At 30.1% G+C, this 25,199-nt stretch overlaps 1 long non-coding RNA gene across 1 annotated transcript; it reads left to right on the top strand.

The window, feature by feature from the left end:
- The first annotated feature begins 5,169 nt into the window (after window positions 1-5,169).
- LOC107398213 (uncharacterized) lies at window positions 5,170-11,581 on the top strand. Its single transcript, XR_010333803.1, has 2 exons — window positions 5,170-5,289; window positions 8,558-11,581. It is a non-coding gene; the product is annotated as an uncharacterized LOC107398213 (long non-coding RNA).
- The last annotated feature ends 13,618 nt before the right edge of the window (window positions 11,582-25,199 follow it).

The raw sequence follows: 25,199 nt of genomic DNA, 5'->3' as shown, positions 1-25,199 counted from the left end.
GATAGAAACACTCTAAATTAAACATTTTGTTTACACATGCAATCCAAAGTTGCGCGTTCAGCTGGAGATCCAACCGACCTGCGAGATAGCCTTATTTATTAAATAAAACAAAGTTTCAAAAACCGATACATCAAACCTTTATTTGAATATAAACAGTTTATATTCTCACCTGAGGATGACCACTTTGTGGTTGAAACGCGTACTGTTTCAAATAAAGGTTTGGTGTGTCGGGTTTTTATAATATGATTTATTTATTTTCCACGCCAAGAAAATCCAACAAGAAGTAGCCTTATTTATTGTAGCAAGTCATCTAGGATGTACTCCAAAGACGAGTCCTATGGGTGAATGTTGCACAAAAAAAATAACCAGCAGTTATTCGCAACCTTAAGTGCAATGTGGAAAGAAACATTTCAAAAAAACATAAACAACTGTTTAACGACGATGTTGAGCTGTAGTAGCCAGTCACACACATTTATGTATGGGGTGTTCAGTACTATAACGAAATAAGTCCATTTTGACGAATTTGAGTTACGAAGGTCCGAAATTTGCTGGTATTTTGCAAATCTGTTTTATGTTGGAGTGGCATGGTTTTCAGATAATGCCTAAAAGACAATGCAAACTATACAATAACATAATTAGAACACTGTAAATTTTGTTTAAAAAATAAATATAAAAAGCGAATTGTAGGATTGAAATACAGAATTTATTTCTTTAATTTTATTAGGACTAACACGTGGACGTAAGTTTTTTTTCAAATTAGAAGCTTTTTAATTTTTAGCCCGTTAAGGTTTTGTCCAACCAATAATTATAATTTTTCTTCTGTTTTTTTTCTAAAATCTTACTTCTTCGTAATTTATAGTCCAAGAACTCATGATAAAAAAATTGTAAGTGTTTTCTTTAAGCTCTAAATTTGAAAAGAGATTATTTTTAATGTAAAGAAACAAAATTAATATCTTACTAAAGTCGGCGTTCTAGCGAACGGGACAGTAAGGGTAGCAGCCCTTTAAAGTTTTTTTTCTTTTTCCCTCAGGAAAAGGTCATAAATTAATAAAGTTTTTACAGTAGTCTTTAAGAGTGACGGAAATATTAAATAATTTTCTTAGTTGTTATTTTTAAATGAAAACGCAAGATCCAGAACCACTATTTTAACATTTTTGTTTAATAAAAATTACCCATTTAAAGATATTGTCACTTTCCGATGGTGACAATATTGTCTTCAAATTTTTGGAAAATACGTAAAATGACATGTCAGATGTAAATTTATAATTTTTTATATTACTTTCCATTTAAATTATTTTGTAGACTTGTACAGAAAAAACGATTGATGGACTTACCTCATTATTGCACTGAACAAATGTTTACAAATTTTCGGTTTATAACAAAATTGTTTAATAACATCTAAATAAACCAGTTTATTGCAAAACCAATTATTGCATTTGAAAGAGAGGATTTTGTTACATACGTTGCTATATTTATCTCAAAATGTCTAAAATTGTACATATTTAGTTATAGCATTGAACAACCCATATGTGTACTCACTAGAGGAGGTCTCACTCAAAATTAGTTACCCAAAATACTATTTTATTTTTGTTTTTTTTGGTTACAAAAACGTCACACAAGATCAAATTACAAACAACAGTTTAAATTTTTGTTTTTCTTTAATTGTAATAATGATAAATAAGAACATTTTAATGAAATCTTTGAAATTTACGCTAATAAACAACAAAAAAATTTTTACTTATTACATCATTATTTAGAAAATTTACAAATATCCCTAAACTTTTCTGGTGTGGTACTACAACACTACAGAATTAATGTTGACAACTCCCAAAGCTTCTATAAATTATAGAATCCTACCCTGTAAGCAGAAATATTCTCCTTTTATAGAAAAACCTTATTTTTTACTTTTTAGTTCATCTTTTAAATAATAGTTATTTTTGTAATGTGCCGCCATTTTGATGCTTTAATGGGCATCTTAAGGTGGCGCTCTGCGAAAAAGTGCTGTTTTTGGTCAACTTCAACTACATACAAATATCTAGTAAACTATAAAAGATACGACTTTGACTTTTGTATGTGTTATTGTTGCCATCTTTAACTAATTATTTACCAAATTTCAGTAATGTACATAAACATACGATTGACATAAAAGATCACAAAATATCTTTGTTTACAACACTTCGTTGAGATAATCTTAAGAAACATGACACATAGATAAATCGCACGTGGACCATTTGAAAACACAAGAAAATATCTTGCAAGATTACCCACTTTCGTAAAAATTTGACTTTTAATTTAAAAAATACGTTTGATGTCGCTATGAAAGAAACGAAATTTGCTGTGAAAAGTTAGTAATTTTACTAGATATAATTGATTGGAACGATTTGGAGTTTGCCGTTTTTTAATCTGTTTGTTCGTTTTCGAGATTAGCTCAAAAACATTTTTTGTCAGTTCTGGCACCGGCCACCAGTTGTCGCTTCAAATTTGAGTTGTCTGAATTGTGGCTTAAGGTAACAACCCTTTAGGTAGTCAACCCCTCATTGATAATTTTATGTTGGTGCAAAGATGAGTACCTAAATAAGATGATTTCCATACTTACTGCTTGATCCTTTGCAAATTCATTAAAATTTTGATTCCGCCTAGGCCGGTTTTGAAAGTGCATGGTACCTACAGGGTGCTGCATTTTGGATGTCCGATAAGGAATCTCCAAAACTAAGAAGTTTAAAGAAAAACGAGTGACATATTCTCGGGTCCGTTAAAAAAATTTTTTTTGGTCAAAACCGCATCCCGCTATCGTCTTTTGTTTTCGACTTATAAACAAAAGTTGACATTTTAGTGAAATCTCAAAAAATTCATATCTTCCATATTATAAAAGATACACATTTGAAACAAAGACATTTTTTTACAAAGAATTTAATAATGTTATCAGCGGTTTTTTTAGTCATTCGTTTAGCTGTAACAGAAAATTGTATTTTATTAAATAGGAATCATAGTTGGCTATGACAATTTCGAAAAGCTTATTTTTTTCTGAACTGAAAACAATATAAATACAGTTTGATATTTTTATATACTTTTTATATAATATTTCAACGACATTTCATGTTTAATTAGAAAATAGAATGGCAATGAAAGATTGCCATTTTAAATCTAAAAACAAATTTATTAATCGCAAAAATTTTGTCTAATAATAATTTGTTATGCTGTTTTTCAATTAATTAGTGTCTAAAACCATTAAATTATAAATACTTGTTAGGTAACATTTGTATTACTGTTAGTCATTACCTTTGGTGTTAAGATAAGTTTGAAAATTATCATTTTATGTCCATCGCTGACTCGGTCTATTACCGGTGTTTGTTATTTCGTTGTGTCTTTCGTGCGATCATGTTGAATTTGAAAAAATAGTCTTTTTTAAGGCTACATATTTTGTTTACATCAAGTGAAAGTAAGTTATAAAATAAAATAAAGTGTGTATAGTATAGGTATAAAATGATCACATATTATAGAATTGGTTGAAAATGTGGAGACCTTTTAATAAATTCTTATTAACAAGAAGAGGGAAATGACGCTGACTTTTGTTGAAGACGAAGCAGTAGTTCGAATCCCACACGAAGAGGATTAAAATTTGGGCGATGAACCTTCCGATGGAATTAAAATAAGCGCGTTCATCTACATCTAATGTATACAAATATGTGAAAGAAAATGAAGGAGAAGCTGGGGCTGTGCCAAATTCCGAATTACGCAAATTCTGGAAACCACTATTAAGAACATCGTTTTCGATGGATTTCAAGAAAAAAAAGGAAGAAAGGATATAGGTACTTCAATTTTTTTTAAATCTTTTCATGCGGATTTCATTCGGCGCATAATTTATGATGAACACAAAATTAATTTTGTTCTAACACTAACAGAATTGCATCAAAAAGTAAAGAACGATTTGAACATTGACTGCTCGGTAAACACTTTGCGTACGTTTTTGATAAAAAGAGGTTTAAATTTAAAATAATTAATAAATGGCAAGTACATTTGCCATAATGCACATAATGCACTCTAAACGAATTTAGGAATGGCGCGTGAAGTATTTAAACCAAATAAAAAAAATCGCGAGGAAAATATGCCCATTGTGTACCGGGACGAGACGTGGTACGACATGCATGATACGGTAAAAAAAGGATAGTGCGACAGCAGCTATAGTAGATGAGATGTAAAATTTCCAAAGAGTTGTAAGGCTGTTTCCACAGGACGCGATATCGACACCATTTATAGCGCGCGATAAATGGTGACGATATGGTAACCATTTTTCACACACAACAATATTTACGTACCATACAATTTTGCGTAGTTTTTGGTGTTGCTGTAGTTCCGCTGTATCAGTCATGGAGAATAGACGTAAAATTTCATTATTTGTGCTGATACATCAACGAAGAAAATGGGCTAAGCAAAGGCAGTCTTTGCAAAGAAATCGGCGTTTCTGGGTGCATCCTCTGCTACATAAACGGCGCATTTTACACCGTTTTTGAAAAACTTCTTGATCACGAAGTAAAATTTTTTAATTACTTCCGAATGAGTCCAGATATGTTCAAATTTTTGGTAGATCGTTTATTCCGCCTAAAGATATGTTAGCCGGCACTTTAAGGTAAGTGAAATCTAATATTTTTTCAATATTCTATTTGCAAGTTCAACAACTAAACAAAACAACAAAACGGTAACAACTTAAATAGCATTCTAATGTAATATAAAAGTATTTAAACATACTTCAACTGCATATAATCTTCATATTTTGGAAACGAAGACGTAGAAGTGTGAGCTATGGATGGGAATTATTATTTATTATTATTATTATTATTATTATTATTATTATTATTATTATTATTATTATTATTATTACTATTGTTATTGTTACTATTATTATGGATAAAGGAATAATTGATAAAAAAAATCTTGCATAATCTCTTTGTTCTAAATGTGTATGTTTTTTTTATAAAATCTCAACTTTTGTTTAAATAATAGATTATCGTCGTTTTTTACAAGATAATGCAGCCGAACGAGAGTTTTCTTTGTACAAATTAGAAAATACGATTAAAATTGAAACTGGTTTATAGTTCTGTAGATTATTTATGTAATATCTAGATAACGAGAGTAGATAAATGAGTTATCAAATTGATAAAATGTATTACTTTGGAGGTGTCTTTAGTACTTTAGTCTACTACAGTAAAAAGTTATGTCTTATGTCTTTACTGCAAGTAATCAGATAAAAGTGACACACATTTGTGAATTGAAAGTTCTTCCCATTGTCTGGTATGACGTTACTATTTTTGATGCGATCAATAAAATTAAATACAGTTACAGTGGTCGAATAACTTTGTCTTGGGAATAAATTTTGAAAATACATTGTTATAACAATTGTAACTATACTACGAATAACTTATCTAGATTTATCTGACGATTTTAAAATTATTTTAAACAGAAAGAAACTATATGAAAATTACTTTTTGTAATTTGCCTTCATTTTGATAAAAGACAGATTAACGAATGGAACGTCACCCTGTACAATATCTTAACAGTCATTATTTGACGGAACATTTTATGAAAATTTTTAGGTTGGTAGGAAGCAAATTCGCGACCGTATTTTTACCAATTTCACAATTTTTAAAGCGTTATCAGTTATCACCCATACTCGTATTGTATGACAGAATTTGGGCAAAACAAAAATTTTAAATCAATTTTTCCCTTTCAAAATTGAGACATTACCAATCGCCAGAGAAATTCCTAAATCGATTAATGTAAATATTTTTTTCAAAAACGGCAAAATAGAGCAAATTGCAAAAAATAGTATAAATAATTCATTTTATAAGACCTTGAAACCCTCACATTCTATCAAATAACTCGTTGCTAATGCCACTCGTTTTTGAAAATGAATTCGTGCTCCAAGACTGGTGTTATGAAACTTGTTTTTTAATATACTAGTTTGCCTCCATTTTTAAGTTTTAATAGATATATTAACGAACGCAACATCATTATGGGCGATGTCTTAAATTTGACTGAACATTTTGCGATTTTTTTTAGGTGTCAGGAAACAGATTTGCCACTGTATTTGTGGCAATTGCAAGGGACGTTCTCGCAGAATTACCTTTATTATGATCCATATTTTGACAGAATTTGGATTAAACAAAATTTTTAGATTAAATTTTCATTTGTAAAATTAAGGCATAACGAATCATCACAAAAATCGACTTATACTACAAAATGACCTAGATCTGCAAAATAAGAAGTAGAAGTAAAAAATAATCTAACTTTGCAACATAAAACTTTATTCAAAGTAGACTGTATTTTTTAAGTTATATTTTAAAATATTCAGAGGCCATTTATAAAAAAATGCATCTAAAATTGAATTTTTAGGAAATTTGTTTGGTCCAGATTTTGTATTAGTATAACAAATTCACGAAATTAACTATTACTCTTAACTTAAAAAAATATCTATTAGCTGTTTCAAAACTATAAAAACGTCAACGTCGTATTTTACCAAATTATTTTTTTAAATAAGATTGATAAAATTGTAAAATATTTATTATTGATAGGTCTCTCATTGAAAGTTTAAATTACATTAGCTATTATTTTTTGGAGAGAATGAATAATTTATAACAGCTAATTTTGAAAGAAAATGCGACGTTGGCGTTTTTATAATTTTGAAACAGCTAATATGTAACTTGCGACATTGTGCAGGTGCGTTACGTATCTTAACAGAAAACAGATTTCGAACCTGAATCTACGTCAGTCGAGTGCAGCGTCACACTCGGTGAAAATATGGCTTGGTTCTGACGTCACGATTAAGGGAGGGTGCGAACTGAGTCCAACAACGGTTTGTGCAAAACTATTAAACTAAACTTTGTGCTAAACTAACTGTACAAACTAATTACACTGTATTTATTTTAAAAATTTCAAAATATACAAATGGATTTTGGTCAGCCACTCAGCTCTTTGGCAGTCGTTCATTCGAACGTCAACGACTGCAAAGCCCAATCAGTTGCTTTATTTTGTCCACGAAGTTTCCACTTCGGAATTCGGAACCGAAATTTGTAATCCCACCAGAAGCTGTTGACCACAACTTGCAATATTGGAAATATTGCTGACCAGAATATTGCCTCATGTGGTCGGTTTGAAGTCGGAAAAAATTGGAAAACTTTTTGATGTTTATTTGTAATTAAACAGTATCTTAAATCAGAAAAAATATAGTTTTTATTATTTTTGAATGGTCAGTAATGCCACTAGTGTCCACTGTCAAGAGTTTGCAAATGAAATATTTTTTTGGTTTTTATTTTTTAAAATAACCCCTGAACCGATTTGAAAAAAAAAACTTTAGGGACAAGAAGCTAAAAAGGTATCCAAATGAGCACAAAAAAATAATAGCATGCTATTAAAAACTATAATCTTAGCTGATTAAATCAATATTGTAGTGGTAATTTTTTACTCAAGGCCGCCCCCGAGATTTGTCAAAATGATCAGAAGAAGGCGTCTCCAACTGACAAATAAATTTTGAAAACGGTAATTTTTAAAAAAGCTCATTCTTAAAGAAATTTTTCTAAAGGTTGTTTTTTCCTTGCTATTGATAGTATCGGGTTCAATTTTTGCACGCATATTTGATATTGATTTCTAATCATTTAGCTTTTTGTTTGGTACTGCTCACATAGTCTATTTTTTGAGATATGTATAAAATATGAACACATTATTTTGACAGTTCTCGGGGGCCGCCTTAACTTATACCAGTGATTTTTGGTGTAATTCTGATGTTTTTTTGTGTAAAAGTTTTTTTTTAATTTGATGTCTGTGGAATAAAACCACTAGGTTCAAACAAAACCGGTATTTTAAGAACAAATTTTACTCCAAATTCAAACAAAACGGCAAAAACTAGTCATTCGAGAATATCACACGAAAATGAGAATAAATTAGAAAATTATTTTCCATAACTTTTCTCAGACCTTATTATCAATCAGTATCAATTTCCAAGCCTTACACTTGAACGGACGGATAACCAGAATAACATCCGCCTGTGTGCGTACAGATAACACAAAGTTATAGTTGTCTATACAAATGAGGGAACGGCTAAATAACCACGGCCGTTCTAAAACGACCAAAAAGTCAAAAAAATATCTTTTACATGATACCTGTTTATCTAACCATGTTAAGTCTAGACTGATCCAGAAATACTGAGTCTGTTGGCAACACTGAATTTAAATTTTAAAGGATACTAATGGAGTACGCTCCAGTTAACAACTATTCAACAATCTTGTGGGGATGTACGTCAAACAATTGTCAAGAAAATTCGAATTCGGTGAAGTGTTGCAAATTACGAGCAAAAAATACTTTCAAATCTGTTGCTAACAGATACATTTTATCTGGATCAGTCTGTAGTTTTTGAGGTACAGAAGCAGACTCTTACATTGGAACTACCATAAGACAATTTGCTCCAGACGGCTCTTAAAAGTGACTTCATTTTGTTAGCGTACATAAATGTTGCTAACTGCGACTTGTAATACGTGAATAAATAATAGTTATTTTTCCATTCTAGGTACATAAAGAAGAAGGTGCGTTATGGAAAATGGCAAAGAAGCAAATCGCGAATTACAAGAACTACTTGATGAAGGAAAAGAAGAAGAGTTCATTAAACGTCTTAAGGACAATTCTAACTTGATGAAATGTAAAATAAAAGATTCCAAGTCAATACACGAACAAACTTTATTACAGTATTGTTGCCGTAAAAATTTACAAAAAGCTGCGAAATTTCTCATAGACAACGGAGCAGATTTAATGGAGAAAGCACCCAAAACCGAGCCACCAATAAAAATAGCCTATTTTATGGGTTATTTTGATTTAGCAAAAATGTTGATAGAATCAGTAAGTTCTCGCGGCGATGACTTGACGAAATTAGTGTGCGAAGGTTTGATCAGTTTGATAAATTCACGAGGCAGTGACAACTATAATAAACATGAACCTTATATTAAAAACTTACTGGAAATAGTTGAGCAAAATAATATCGATACTGAAACATACAAAGATGAAAATGGGCAAACAGTTTCTTTCTACGCTTTGTATTTTGGATGTTACGATATATTAATCAGATTAAAAGCAAAAACACGGTTCAGTGATACAATTCTTCCTAGTGAATTGGAAAAAATTTTTGACTCCTGCGTTCACATAAATGAAAGCGAGCCTAAACCTGGTACACCTAATATTACTTTTAAATATGACAGTTTATGTACAGAAGACAGTACTAAATTAAGCGAAATTTCTTATTTTTGTAATCTAATTTATGATGATAAATACATACAGTTGTTGTGGCATCCTTTGGTAATGTGTTTCTTTCTTTTAAAATGGGTTAAAATTAAAAAATATTTTTATTTTCACATTGGTGGATATTTAGTTTATATGGCACTCTTCATTTGCCTTACTTTCATACATCCAACGGATAATACTTCATGGATTTTAATGTATTTTCTAAAAGGAATAATAATATTTGTTAATAGCGTAGATATAACATTTTGGATAACAATGTGCACAAATTTATATTCCACTTGTTCATCATCTAAAAAAAATTGGAAACTTTCTTTATTAAAAATGTATATATTTCATATATGCATCACTCTTACAGTCATAACTTTTGTTATAATTTCTTCTACATATGAAAAACACTTTGCAAATAAAATTTTGTTTATACCACTTTTAATTGTAGCTTTTAAGCTAATCTTATTATCTCGATTAATTTCGATTTATGGTGAATTATTTCTTATTGTTCTCAGTAATTGTATTAAAGTCTTAGCTTGGATGTTTGTTTTATTTGCAATAGTTTCTGGGATTTATTATTCAACATTTAATAATTTACCTCAAAATAATGGGAATGATTTCGTTACGACACTGGTAATAGTATTCTACAAAATGTTTCTTTTACTTGTTGGAGAATTAGAAGACTTAGCAAAAGATACTCCTCTTAACGTAACTATTTATGCAGTTTTTGTTCTAGTATTTACTATTGTTTGTGCAAATTTGTTAAATGCTTTAATTATATATGACACAAATCTCTTAAAAAAAGATGCTTTATGTATACATCAAAGAGAAATTGCTCGATACGTGCATTCATTTGAGTTAGCAGTTGAATATTTTCAAGGTCGATTAAAATTTTTGAAGAGATTAGAAAAGTCTATGAATTTTAACAATGATAATTTAAAAGAAATAAAAGGATATATAAATGGATCTTTTAAAAATGTGAAAAAAACACAAAGGTGCTTAAAGTGTCGAAGTTCTTTTCTTCCGACTGTATTAGGTTAAACGAAAACATAATTAAAAGTTTAAATGTCTTAACGAGAAGAATAAAAAAAATGCCCATTTTTGATTGTGTTATTTATACAGAACAACATATTAGAGATGTTGAGGAAGACGAAACACCTATTAGAAATACAGCGTGATTTTTAAATAAACCTACAAAACTCTACCCATTGTAGTATTAAAAGAGTACATGTTGGGATAAATAGTAAAAAATATATTTGTATGTCCGTTTTTTTAAGATATGCTGGAGATATAGCGTACGCCACTGATGTGTTCAAAAATAGTATTAGCATAGTTAGTGAAAAGCTTGATAATCATTTGATGACAATCGTATTATCGATATCTATGATGAAAACGAGTACTTTTTTTCAATAGAACTAATTTAAACTTATATGCGATCTAATAAGTGGCACGAATTAAGGGGTTTCTACCTCTACGAAACAAAAACGTAAATATGGTACAGATCGTCTCTACTTATCCTTGGAGAGTTGTGATAACATTTTGTTGGTCTATTTAAGAATCACCCTGTATAATTATTCAACTAACGTCAAAATTGCTATTTATAAATGGTATCCACAAAAACTATGGTTCAAAAAAATTATACCACATCATTTTGAATCATCCTGCATACATAATACATAATTATTAAAAAAGTACGTCTAATATAATATATTTAATGTAACAAGCGTCTAGAAAAGATTTACATTTTAGTGTCTTCTGACTAAGCCAACGCAGGTCCAAGAATAAAATTAATTTATTATTTAATTTACTTTGACAAATTCATGACTACTCCTTGGTTCCTATTTTCTACAGGGTAAGTCTTCTATTTATCGACCTGGTCTAGCCAAGGCACATTACGATTTTTTAGATGCTTGTTATAGGTAAATTAAGGTTTAAAAAAGTTTGTTTTTGTATACAAACATTTTTTATTTGTAACGTAGGTAAATCAAAATTGTAAATTCTATTTCAAACCTTTAGACAAAATGGCAACAGCGCGTTTGCATTTTTTATGGTTAAATTTATACTTCCTCGATAAAAAGAAAATTCTTCTTTGTTATACTGCGTCGTCAAAAAAAAATTGAAGACCCATTACATACCTCGGATCAGACTGTAATAGTGCCGAGAAAACCTAACAATTGAGACAAAGTAACAGTTTGTGCTAAGGTTTTGAAAAAGAATAAATGCACTTTAGGAATTGTATGTCAACAAATTTAATTGGTGACAGTAAAACTACTCTGCTTTTATACCTTAAATAAAATTTTTCACAAATGCATTTTTTTAGTTTAAAATCCTTATTACAAATTACAAAAAAAATGTTTTGCGTTTGCATTTTAAACTATTGAACTAATTAAGTACCTACAGGTGTCCTAGCGAGTTGAAAAAGTCTATTATTGACCTTTCCTTTAAATAATTCAAAAATATATATTCTTTTACAAATTTTCAAATATACAGGCTGTTTCAAAAGGGACGAGTCGAATTGGTTCCCAAATTTTGTAATCCTCTTTAATTATAGTCGAATTGGTTCCCTGCGGTCAGGTTGGTCAGATATCTGTAAAGATTCAACCTTTAATGCCCAACATAATCAAGAATGAAATGCAAAGGCAAACGCAAATTAGTATACTGAGAACGGTCAGAGCAAAATGAGCTTATTTGCAGAACATTTTACGTTTACGGAGAACTTTGGGCTTAAAAAATTAACATTCTCCTTTTTTTTAATAGTTAGCCACAAATAAATGAAATTCGTTGTTGGATATCGTACCAAGAAAATAATTATTTGAACATTTCTACCAGCTTTAAATCTGAAATATAAACGGTCGTGGTCGAATTGGTTCCCAATAATCTCTATAAGTATAATTCTGTAAAAGGTGATGGTCGAATTGGCTCCCACATGAGCAGGTAGGTAGGTAAAAAGGATTAAGCCACATATATGTTAATATTTTAGATTTAAAGCTGGTAGAAATGTTCAAATAATTATTTTCTTAGCACAAAATCTAACAACAAATTTCATTTATTCATGGCTAACTGGTTATTTAAAAAAAGGAGAATGTAATTTTTTAAGCTCAATGCTCTCCTGTAAATTTTGTAAAATGTTTCCTCAAGTAATGACTATTAAGACATCTCACATGATGACGTTGCGTTCGTTAATATGTCTATTAATACTATTAAAGCATCAAAGTGGAGACAAATTACAAAAATAATTTTAACATTTTTCGACATAGTACCCATTAAGTTTTATGCACCTTTTCCATCGTTTTGGAAGTACTTGAATACTTGAAGAAATATTTATTCACAGCCTTTAAATTGTTAAAATACGATTTGTTTTTGAACGTTTTGGAACTTGTAAATTTGTCCATACACTTACAAACGCCATTTCTGTTATTATAATACTTTAATCTGTTTACCTGACCTACCTGACCGACGGGAACCAAATCGACCATCCCCGGGAACCAATTCGACTATAATTAGAGAGGATTACAGAATTTGGGAACCAATTCGACTCGTCCCATATAAACATATCTGTCACTTAGTCCTTTCCATCTACCTGCCAATTCGTTTAGAATACGTAAAAACTAAAAAGCAATAAATGGAAAAATTAAAGAAATATTTTTTTAGAAAAAAGCTTTTATTTGAATTTTAAAAGTTGCATTAAAAAGTAAAAAATAATGTTTTTCGATCAGAGGAGAATATTTTTGCTTACAAATTAGGATGTTAAAATTTATAAAAGATTTGGGAACGGTCATAACTCATAACAATCCGGCATTACAGAATTAATTTCTTAAATTGAGCACTGTTCCCAAAGCTTTTAGGAATTTTAAAATCCTAATTTGTAAGCAAAAATATTCCCCTCTGATAGAAAAACATTATTTTTTAGTTTTTAGTTTTTAGTAGCTTTTAAATAAAAGCTTTGTTCTAAAAAACTTTTTTTTATTTTTTTATTTATTAAAATAAACTGATTATCAAAAATTTTGGAATATTCTTGAGAGTTGAAGAAAATATATGTAACAATAAAATAGTAGTTTCTCTGATAGGTATCAATAATGTTGTTGCTTATTCCATAGATACGAGTAGAGGTCGTACACCTTTATTCTACAAGTGGTTACTATGGTACATTATTTGATTTAGCTATTTTTTGTCTTACTAATAGAATAAAGTGACCATTGAGTGCGACAAAATGCCTTATATATCATACAGTATTTTTTTACTTTGCACCGTGGTTTACAAAAATAATTTCCAAATTTAGAGAATTTTGTGGCAGATGACAGCATTTGAAATTAAATTAATAATTTGGACATTCATTAGTTTATGCGTAAAAATTTATTCTGGAAGTGTCCAAGGTGTTTTGCAATGGACTCTTTAACAAATATGCGGAATTTGAAAATTGGTCTAAGAAGAATGAGATCTCAAATTTCTGACTTGCACTGTCTTGAAAGGTGTTCGAAGGGGCTACATATCAGGGATGGTTACAAATGTGAAACACAGGCTGCTCAAAAACTGGCACATCAACTCAATGATACGTTGTTGAGAAGCATGTGAAGATATAGGATAAATCTTGAAAAAATTCCTTAAAAAATAGTGGAGCTACAAACTTATCTTGTTAACGTCTTCAGTTTTTATTACTTTTTATTGTTTTTATGTTTCACACGAAGTATGCGTTCCTTAACGAAACGATGAATAATTATTAAAAAAAAATTCGAAAAACATAAACCCTTAAGCTTAGCAAGAGTGACATGCAGACGCCTTCGAATCTCCATATGAGTTTATAGTTTCACCCACGCATCAGGAGGGTAGTTTGCATTTGAGCTAACAATGAATTGACGTGATTTTAATCGCATCAAGGTGAGTTTTCACTGAGTAATTCCAGTTTGTTGGTGTGTGGAGCTTTCTAATCCAGTAAGGTGTAGAGAGTTATGATATTTGCTATATCAACGGTACGGTGAGTCGTTTAATAATTATTTTAATCGCTATGATGTTGATACTTATTAGAGACCCGCACCGAACCGAAAATTTTGTTGGGACCCGGTAACGAAACCGGAACGGTTATTTTGATTTAATTGTTTTTGGCTACCGGACTGGAATCAAAATTTTTTCAATGATCTAGAACTGGAACCGAAATCGGAACCGTTACGGCAGAACCTTTATTTTGTTGGGATCATCCTTTCAATTAGAAGAAGTAAAATTTTGCTACATTATTTTGATTACACTCACGTATGCAACTAAAGTTGTAACATTATTCATTTCTTTGCACAATTATAATTAGAATGAATATCAGTTTCAATTGGTGTCGGGACATTTGCGCCCGGAACACTTGCGCCTTTTTACCTGAAGTGGGTCAGATGCGCCCGATCCGGAATCAAGTCTATTACCTAACTGTGACTGAGAGTCTGGTGGGTCACTTGCGCCCCCATATGCTCAGTACTTATGTAAAAGCTGAACAAGAAAGATAGACATTGACATAATTTTGAATCCTTCAATTAATTCAATTCTCTAGTTGCTTTAAAGGTGGACAAAGGTCCGACAATATATAATGTAAAAACATTTCTTTAAAGCGCCATTACGGAGTCAGTTGCATAAAGAAGTATTTCCGAATTTACTAGTTCCTACCAAGTATTTAATTTCTACGAGAGGGTGGCTGCGACTAAATACCGTAATTTTTTACAAAAAAATATGAAAAAATTAAAATTTTAATTTTTGAATTCTTTGACAAATCTACTGAAGCCCAACAATATTTAAGGCGATCCCTAAGAACTGTCAAAATGATCAAAATAACATGAGTTCATACTTTTATACATATCTCAAAATCGACAACAATTTTCAACCAGAAACCATTGTACCGCCTCCAACAGGCACTTCAAACTAAATTTTTAAAGCGGTAATATTTAAAAAATCTTTTTCTCAGAGAAATTTTTCTAAAGGTTGTTTTTTTCTTGCCATTGCTAGTATCAGGTATCAATTTTTGCATGCAAATGATGTACGTGAATGGTGGGTGTATTTTTTCCGATCTGTGCAGATCTTGCGTTTGGCACCCACGTCAAAACTTTATCAGTAGATCAGTAGACCAAAAAATACACGGATTCAATGCTAAATGGAAAATCTGTAGATTTGTGGGGAATTGATTTCTAACCATTTTGCTTTTTATTTGGTACTGCTCTGTGGTCTATTTTCTGAGATATGTATAAAAGTAAGAACACATGTTTTTTGAACGTTTTGACAATTCTTAGGAGCCGCCTTAAAGAATAATGTAATACTAATTCAATTAGCGTTTAGTACAAGTAATTTTTCCGTAAAAAAAAACAATCTTTTGAATGAATCAATTTGGTAAGTAAATGCTGTAGAAAATTATCACAGTTTAACTCAGTTCTAGATAAATACATGTTAGAATCACTAAACTAAAATAAAAGCCAGGGGCCTAAAATATCAGTTTATTCGGAATAATAATTAACAACTTGTTTCGTCAAATGTAACAACCCGACTGAACCTTATGGTTTTTTTCCAAGACAGTACAGCCGCCCTCAAATAGTTTCCAACCCCTCAGGTCCCGTCTGCCCATTTGCCTGTCCAGGGTCACACGTCGGTTACAGTTACGGACGGATTTATGATTATGCCTGGGTTGGCGGGGTTGGGTGTCGCTAATATACATATAATACACTTCAGGTAAAAAGGCGTAAGTGTTCCGGGCGCAAATGTCCCTACTTATTTCAATTGTATGTACCTTAGACCATTTTTAGGAAGTACAATAATTGGAACAAATTTAGACCAAATAATTTCAGTAACTAAAGTAGAATTGGAAACCAAAACCGGAACGCGTATTTTGTTGTATTTTTTTTAATATTGGAAAGGCATCAAATTTTTCTTGCTCATCTACAACCGAAACTGTAACGGAATCCTTATTTTATTTGGGTCTGAGTCCCTGATACTTATATATGATTGTTGATATTGTTCATCAGAAACTTGTGAGAGTAGTTGAATTAATGCGCTATTAATCAGTTGATGATATTTTATTGGTTAATATTAAGGTTGATGATATTTAATGATATTGTAAAAAGGCACTTTTGTCTCTATTTTAAATAAAAATGCACATATCTGCAGACAACGATTTTATTCGAAACAAAACAGAACGAAACTGCTTTTGTAAAAGTAAAAACTATCTCCCAGACGCGACTTAAGTGGTTCCCCTTAATTCGTTTTCGTAACACTGTTTTCAAAAAACAATACATTTTTTTGTAAAATTTAAAAAATTGGTACACACTCCCTAAAATGGTTACTTTGGGAACTGCTTTGACTCCGAAAAATGTCATTTTAAAGTACTTAAAGTCGTCATAGCTACACTTTGCGGACTCTAATTTATTTATTATATGACACAACAATAATTATTGTTTCCATAAATCAGTCGTTGCTATGACTATCGGTCGACTGCACTTGTGATGAGGTTGAATTGGAATTGTAAAGAATTTTACAAATTTATTGTTTTAGAAAGCTAATATCAGAAAAAGTTTTATGCAATACTTCCGCAAAATAGTTTTAGCGGACTCACTCCTTCGTCGCCTCGTTCTTAATCCGATTCGTCCGTTAAAACTCTATTTTGCGGACTTGTTATTTAAATAACTAATTATAATAGATATTATTAAAAACATGTAGGGGAAAAATGCACTGTGATGATACAAACAGAATGCGAACAGGAAACTAGCAAGACTATTATTAGTTTTGAACGAAACGCGAATATTCATTTTACAATATTTGCTGCCAAGAATCTCCCATAATCAAACGCAGGGTAAGAGGAAGAGGGGACCACAAAAACCACAATCAACTAAGACTGGAAGATGTGTATTAGTTCTGTGAACTGAATTTAGTGATACATTCAGTGATGTTTTTTTCTTTTCAAAGTAATGTATATTTGTTACTTTTGTTAATAATTTTTATGTGTTCCTTTTTCATTGCTCAAAAATGGAAAAATGGATAAATAATGAAAAGTTTCAAATACGTTAAAATCTACTTTTTATTTTAGAAAACAATAGGTTAAAATTTAATTTGATACTTTTCAGTCAAAAATTCAATTTACAATAAAGATTTCTAATAATGGAGATTGAGAAACAAGTTTAATGTCAAATAACGTTAAATTCATATTTGTGTGCAACTAAGTTCTCTGAAATACATAATATTCTCTCCAAAGATGTTGGAACTAGACGAAGCCCTAGTACACCCGCTTCCCATTCCAAAAAAATAAAAATTAACAAAAAAAAAACTAAAAGAGACTGAACAAATCGAAGAAACAAATAGAAACTACTCGTATAATAATCCAGAATGCAGCGTTTGCTATTAAATGCTTAATTATTTTCTATATTTAGGTACTCGTACTTGAATTTCTTTCAATTTTTTTTGCACAAATCATTTAAGGCTAGGTTAAAAGGAATCTCGAACTCGCTCTCGGGGTGTCGATCATAAAACTGTCGGCCCGACCGGCTTAGGGCGCTTAAAATTCTGTGGTTAAGCTGATGTCACAACAAAGAATGTATTTGTGATTTACAACATTACCTACATTGGTTTTACTTAATATTTGTATGCCCAAAGAAGATGTTCCCAATTTGAACAGTTTTATTTTAAATTTGAAGTGTTTATTTAATGAAAAAGAAAAAACGTTCTAAAATACTGGTAAATCACGATAAAAAGAAACTAATTCAAGGCGTTCTCTGGATTGTCAATTTTTCGGATTACTTAATTAGTTTAATAAATATAATTTTAATTTAAGATTCGATTAACATATAGTCGAATTAAAAGATTTGACTGTAGTTAGGAACGTAGGTGTTATGCAATGAAACATGCGTAAAAAAAGATTCATATATTTTCAAAAAAAAATCAAAATACTTTTTTAACTAACAGAAATTTATATATTTTTATCTTCCATTGCCTTTGGATCTAGCCACTTTGTAAAATGTCACTAAGCACAAACTCCACACAATAGCACAGCGAACTGTTAAACAGTTATTAAAAATTACCATAGTTTTGCACGTCTTATATTAGCAGAAGCTTCCTCCTACCACTTTAGGGAGATTACAATGTAGGGGGTTGGTGTTTTCTCTTTTAAATAGCAATAACTATACTTTCTAAAGAATGTAAATATCGTTTGTTTTAGAACGACAGTTTGGTTAATTAATGTTTTCATATTTTTAATCTTATTAATGCCACTATTAATATTTTGAATTCATTGATAATATTTACTACAAGGAATTGCAGAAAAAAATCGGGTGCATAGAGATATTGAAAAAATACATAGTTCTAAAAATTTTGCATAGCATCAGAAGGAAATGTATATAAGGCAAGCAAAACCAATCCTTTACTAAATGACTTCTAGATATTGGGGGTTACATTTTTAATTAATAGCTACAAAATATAATGTAAGTAGGTACTACAGACTTTTTTGTGATGTTTATTAATATCGAGTAGACCGCTTTTCCTAAAACGTAAAATACAGGCAAATGCTTCGCTGTCCAAATAACAAGACTACAATTTTTTTGTTAGTTACTTGAAATTGAATTTTTTCCATATCACTGAAAATGGCTGATGGCTAATATGAACACAGCTGTTTCCAGGAGGTACCTTCCTCACTACCCAACTATAAAATGATTGAGGCAGGACAAAAGATTTGACAAACATGCATTTGCGATCAGCAAGAAATTTAGATACGTTGCCTCGTTTTTAAAACCTTTCAATTTTTTTTTCAAAAATAAGTCAACAAATAAATAATTGTTGGCGCAAATTTACGATTTTACGATTCTATGATCAAAACTTTTTTTGTTTTCAAAAAAATTTAATGGATAAAAAGATAATAGAAAAATAAATTACCCGCCATCTGACGGCTTAGAAAAACAACAAAACGTGTTCCCATTTAACCTTAACTAAAATTGATGACCTGACCCCGACACCTTGACAACACCTCCTCTGACAGGATTATTTAAAGTGGTTGAGTAATTTCAAAAATAGTAAAGTAGTGAGTTGTTTGAAGCGGCCCAATGATTCTCTTAACATTTGATAAGCGTATATCTGTAGTTTGCGATAATCACGCTTTTTTACAAAGCATGGGTTCATCAAAGCCCATTGGGTGGTATAAATAAAAATGAAGTAGATGCTCGTACTACAGTACAGTGACGGAAATACTTCATGGGTAAAGTAAATTTTTTGAAGTAAATACTTTACTTCTGACAACAAATACTACAGTTCAAAGTAGGTACTTTTTGTTAGTAGCAGATACTTCTCCATAGTAGTACCTGTCTACTTCAAGCAATGTGATTCTTGTCGTCATGTTGGTGGCAAATTTGAAATCTTAAATTTGTCCATTGTGGAATTAAATTAACTAGATGCCCCCTGGTGTTGATGTTTGACTTATCAAAAACAGTAACAAGCAACTTTCGTAAATTTTGTCCATTAATTTAATTTAATTTAATTGATTTCACAATTAGGCTCCAAAACTACGCAGTGCAGCAAACAATGTAACAAAAATTTTATATATTTATAGAAACTTCAACGGTAATATTATTTCCGGATGTAACCAATTAACAGTACTACCAATAATTCGTGTTGCCAACATATTTTTAACGCATCAAATTCATATTTTTTTACATTTCTTTAAAAACAAAACAAACAATCTCCCCTTATAATAAAGCAAAATCGAAAACATAAAGACTTTTATGTGTAATTATCAATAAGTTTTAATTTTTTTTACATTATTTTCTTCTTTTTTAATTTATTTAAATTTGTTTTTAATTTTTTTTTTATTCTTAACAGAAAGATATAGAAATATACTATAAAAATAGTAAACACTTAAAAAAATTAAAAATGAGAACATTACTCAAAAACCAATGACGTAGCAAATATTACAGTGATCTCAAAATGTAGCATTTTCAAGAATAAAATCGACTTGTTTGAGGATTTCTTTAAAAAACAACTCACAATAAAAATATGAATTTTATACGTTACTTTAAACTCACTCTGTACCTATATCAGGACATTTTTTTAAATTCTGAACATAAGAAATGCTCTTGCATAAAAATGTTATAGTAAATATTTCTAGGAAAAATACAAAATTTTTATATTCGTACATTTCATAACTAATTACTTACATCATTTTTAAGTTCTCTCATCATAATTTCTTCTAAGTCTGCATATTTTCCTGCTTTGCTGTGGCCCCATTTTTCAACTAATAAATATGAATTAGTCGCGTAGCATGTACTCGAAGTTCGTGTAACAGCAGCTTCATAAAAGTGAAGAATATACTACAAATACAAGCAAAATTGAAGTATTAGCAAGTACTTCTTTATTTAGTAGGTAACAATCATTTTCATGGCAGATACCACGATGTTAGTATCTTCCGGAACCTTCAAAGTAAATACTTCGAACAAAAGTAGGTTCTTCAGCGAGTAGAATTTACTTGAAGAATTTACTAGAACTTTGTAGTATTAACATTTACTTCATTTTTAATCATACCACCTATTGTACTATCTGTTTTTTTTATAAACAACTGTCAGTGTCAAAATCGGGTATAAAAGTAGTTTAAATCTTCTTACAAGGAAAAACTTACAAGGAAATATAAATTTCTTCAATTAAAGTCATACAACGAAAATTCTTTCTGATTTTGACACTGGCAGTTATTTATAAAAAAAACGGGCCATACTCGTAGTGAACTTTGCACGTGTTCAAAACGGTTGTTTTTTTATATTTCAAAAATGGCCCTACAAGTAGGTGTTTGTTTATTGGTAATCTATTTTATTTATTTAAAGCTTATTTAAAGCACACAGCAGTACAAATCCAACTTTAAAAAACGTGAAGTATAAATGGTAACTTTTAATGACTTTTTAATATAATGACAATCAATTCAATGACAACAAAAGGTATATTGATCTCACATTACATTATTTCCTATTTTTGTAATATTAATTAATATTAATCAGTATTTAGGATTTCAAAGTGAACCAAAAAAATAACCAAAAAATTCGTGGATAACTGGTCTTTAAAACACTTTCAGACCTCGCGGCTTGGAAAAAAATGTAAAAAATATGTTTCCAGAAACTGAATCGGAGAAGTAATTTTTGCGTGCCTAGTAATCTCACCAATTCCAAAAGGACCTATAAACAACCTCCTGATTCCAAAACAAAATAAATTTTTATAAAAAAATTATCTTTACTTTTATGTTTACCACGCAAGAGTATTTACCTTCGGTTTCATCTTAGGAACGAGAACTTTATTGTTACAATAAAAAGTTTTTTTGATTACTCTAAACCAAGGACCTTTGTAGCAAAGGAATCACTCAGGCACACTTATTGTGTGATTTATTGCAGACAGGTTCTGATATGTTGATATGGGCAGACCGATGTAAATATTACCAGACAACTCTTGTTAATAAAACATTTCATTGTAAGAGATGACAAGCAATAACACTATTATCTGATGTAAAATTTTATTTCACTTTGCGTTGCAACCAACTCATCATAATAGTAAACTTGCAAAAGTACTACATTTGTATTGAAATTAACTTAATTCATTAGATTAGTAATATAATAAGTATAAGAGCCAGCAAGTCATAGGTAAGTATGTATAAATGTCGTGGGAATCACAATACTCGCTTGAACTGGTACTACTGTAAATATTTATTTGCAAAGTTTCACAAATAAGATAACATAAAAGCAAAAAACTTTGATATATTGACATTTATGATTTTTACTTTGACTTCTAAAATTTGTATTTTGATAAAATATCTAACAAAACATTTTGACAGCCATAAGTTGACTTTTTAGCTCTAACAAAAACCTAAAAATCAGCACAGCAATTGAATGATTTCGTTTATCGTCTTTTAAAATATTCAAAAGTTGTTGGTTCGGAGTATTCGGACAAATATGAAATGATAGTAATTTATTGTATCTGGATCTTAACAATGTGTTTTATCCGCGTTTTATCGAACTTCGTTCTCGCGTTTAATTAAGCGGACATGATACTAAAGAATAATAAAATACTAGCATAGTTTTGTAAAAAATAATACACCATTACACCATTTATTTATTGGGTTTTATGTTTTAATTAACCGAATTCTGTTCGCTATATTATGTGTCATGTGCATTTCTAATTGGATCACTTGCATTGAAAAAATATAAAATAAAAAAATTAATTGGTGAAACATTATTGTTCTTTCAGAAAACAGTTTAACTTTAAAAAAGTTACTAGGAATATCTCATTAAAATGATGAAAACTTCTTTAAACCCGCTTTTTCGTCTGATAATTTTATCCAGGTAATAAATTCTGAAAAATACATTGTTGTAAAAATTTATTGTAACTATACCCAGTAATAATTATAGTACAAATAACGTATCGAGAGATTGTAAGATCCAGTCTTAGGGATATAATTTGTTTACGTTACGCCTAGTAAAATAAATGATACTTTTATAATTATGTATTATTTTAGAATTTAGGAATTATTTCTCGTTTTTTTATTAAATTTATACAATTTTTCTATAACTAGCTTGCGAAGATATAGCTGCGTTACTCTTACATTATATAAATTTTGTGTATTTCTTTAAAATATAAGTACACATTGCTAAAGATCGGGTACCTGAAACTGAAATCACATGTAAACAAAAATGTTTATTAGAAAGTTTAGAAAGTTTTTCATAAGCTCATGAGTCATAAGACTTGTATTTAGTGGAGGGTTTAGGGATATTAAGCAAAAATTAAATTGTAAGTAGGCAACTTTTAATGCATCCTTCTTCGAATGCGTAGCTAGCTGGAAGAAGATTTATGACGGGTTTAGGACGCACCGCTGGAGGTAACCACCATTGGGGTGACCCACAAGATAATAATTTTATTGCATTTGTTCAAGACAGAGAAATGTATCGGCACAAATAGGAATTTTAGCGATTTCTCTAATAGTGGTATAAAATTAAAGCACATGATTTCGGAATTAATTTTTTTAACAAAATAATTAGGTACCTATAGATTTGCATTACGTTTTTTTTTGTAGACACTGCTATCAACGTATCTTATGAGATTTTGAAATACGAGTAATCACGCTCGCTATTTTTTTGAATACTTTTAACAATAAAATTATTCCTGTTTTAAAAAAAATATAAAAAAAGATGATTAAAACTTTGGTTGTACTTAGCTTCGTTCTGCACAGGTTTTGTGATAGAACTACTGAGCTCCCTCACCACGACAAGGTGTCAACCCACTGAGGAAGTTTTTTTTTACTTTTATTGTTCAAATTAAAAATTATAATTATTATTAAAATGCTTATCATCATATTATGTATTTATGTAAAAATCTCTAAAACTAAACTTGAAATATTATTTACAAATCCTTTTTTATTATGCTGCGTAATGGTAAATTGCGACTATGTCTTGAATCAATTATTTCTGGTAACATGGCATTCATATAAAAATTTTCAAGACAATCTATCATTCTTCCGTTCCAATATTTACTATCTTTTACAGCATTCGCTGTATTGGTCGTACATTTCATATTAATAATTCTTCCGAAATTACTAGCCGTGAATCTATTATTTCTTTCTTTATCCCACTGCTCATTATTACGTTGACCAATTGTTAACAAAGGAATTTTTAAAATATCGCAAGCAGCCAAATCATTCAAGAACTCATTTTTTATTTTGTCATATGTTTCTGTTGGCATGTCTATTATGTCATTAGTCGCACCATAATCCGAATCTGCACTTTGAATACGAATTTTTCTTTTATTTAATTTTGTAGCTTGAAGTTCTTTGGTTTTTAATAAGCGATTTGAAAATTTTGTGGTGTAAATGCCACTATTCCCTGATATTTTCTCCATAATTTTAAATACAAATTTGTTTTTGTTATTTACATTTACGACTGCCGCAAAGCATCTTCCATGATAAGAACCGCGTTCTGAAAAATTTATTCTTTTACCCCCAACAAGTTTGTTAACTATTGAATTAAATGACTCAACAGAATTATTATCGACATCATACAATAGACTTGAAGATAAATTTGCAACTCGTTTTAATGCCTGCATGAACAACTCAAACAAGGAACTATTTTTAAAGTCAGAATATGCAACTGCATTTGTTATTTGACCAACTGTTTTACAAAAATACGTAGCGCACTTTGAATGATTACCAAAAATATGTGCAGGTCCATTTAAAATATCATTTTTCAGGTTTTCTGCTTTTTGATCGAAAGTACAGTTTTCGTTTTTTCTGTATTTTATCGCTGAAACAATTGCCGTTCTAAATTTTCAAATAATTGTTGCGCAAAAAAGTTTTTATATTAATGTCAGAACGAGGAGTTTTATCGATTTCTCTAATTTTAGTACAAAAATTTCGTAGTATATGATTTCGGCATTCAATTTTTTTAATAAAATAATTAGGCCCGTATGGTCTTGCATTACGAATTTTTTTGTAGACGCTACTATCACCATCTCCTATGAGGTTTTTAAATCTTACGTTATGCATGTCTACTGATTTTTTAAATCCATCCAAAATAATTGCTGCTTCCATTGAAGTTGAAGTGTTTTTCCAATTTTTAAAACATTTATGAGGGGGCGTCGTTTGGTTTTTTTTCTTATAATACATACATTTTTTACAATTTACAATTTTTTACAACTCCCACGTATAAAATTTTTTTAGTCCTTGCACCGACTATTGTTGCTATTTACTATTTACAAGTGATATAATAAGAAATTAGGAAATACACTTACCAACCAGCAGTCGCAACAAATAATTAAATAAAAAGAAATAGATAAAAATGATATTCTGCAAAGTAACAAATTAAAAACTACAAATACCACTGTTTAAAAATTACCACTTATTACAAAACACTGTGGGGCAAGAAAGTGACCAGCACTCTGCAAAGACTCAAAGAGTAAAGAAGTTGTAGAAC

Source organism: Tribolium castaneum, chromosome 4 (assembly GCF_031307605.1).
Source record: "Tribolium castaneum strain GA2 chromosome 4, icTriCast1.1, whole genome shotgun sequence".
NCBI classification, from domain to species: domain Eukaryota; kingdom Metazoa; phylum Arthropoda; class Insecta; order Coleoptera; family Tenebrionidae; genus Tribolium; species Tribolium castaneum.
This window is presented reverse-complemented; position numbering and strand designations above follow the sequence as displayed.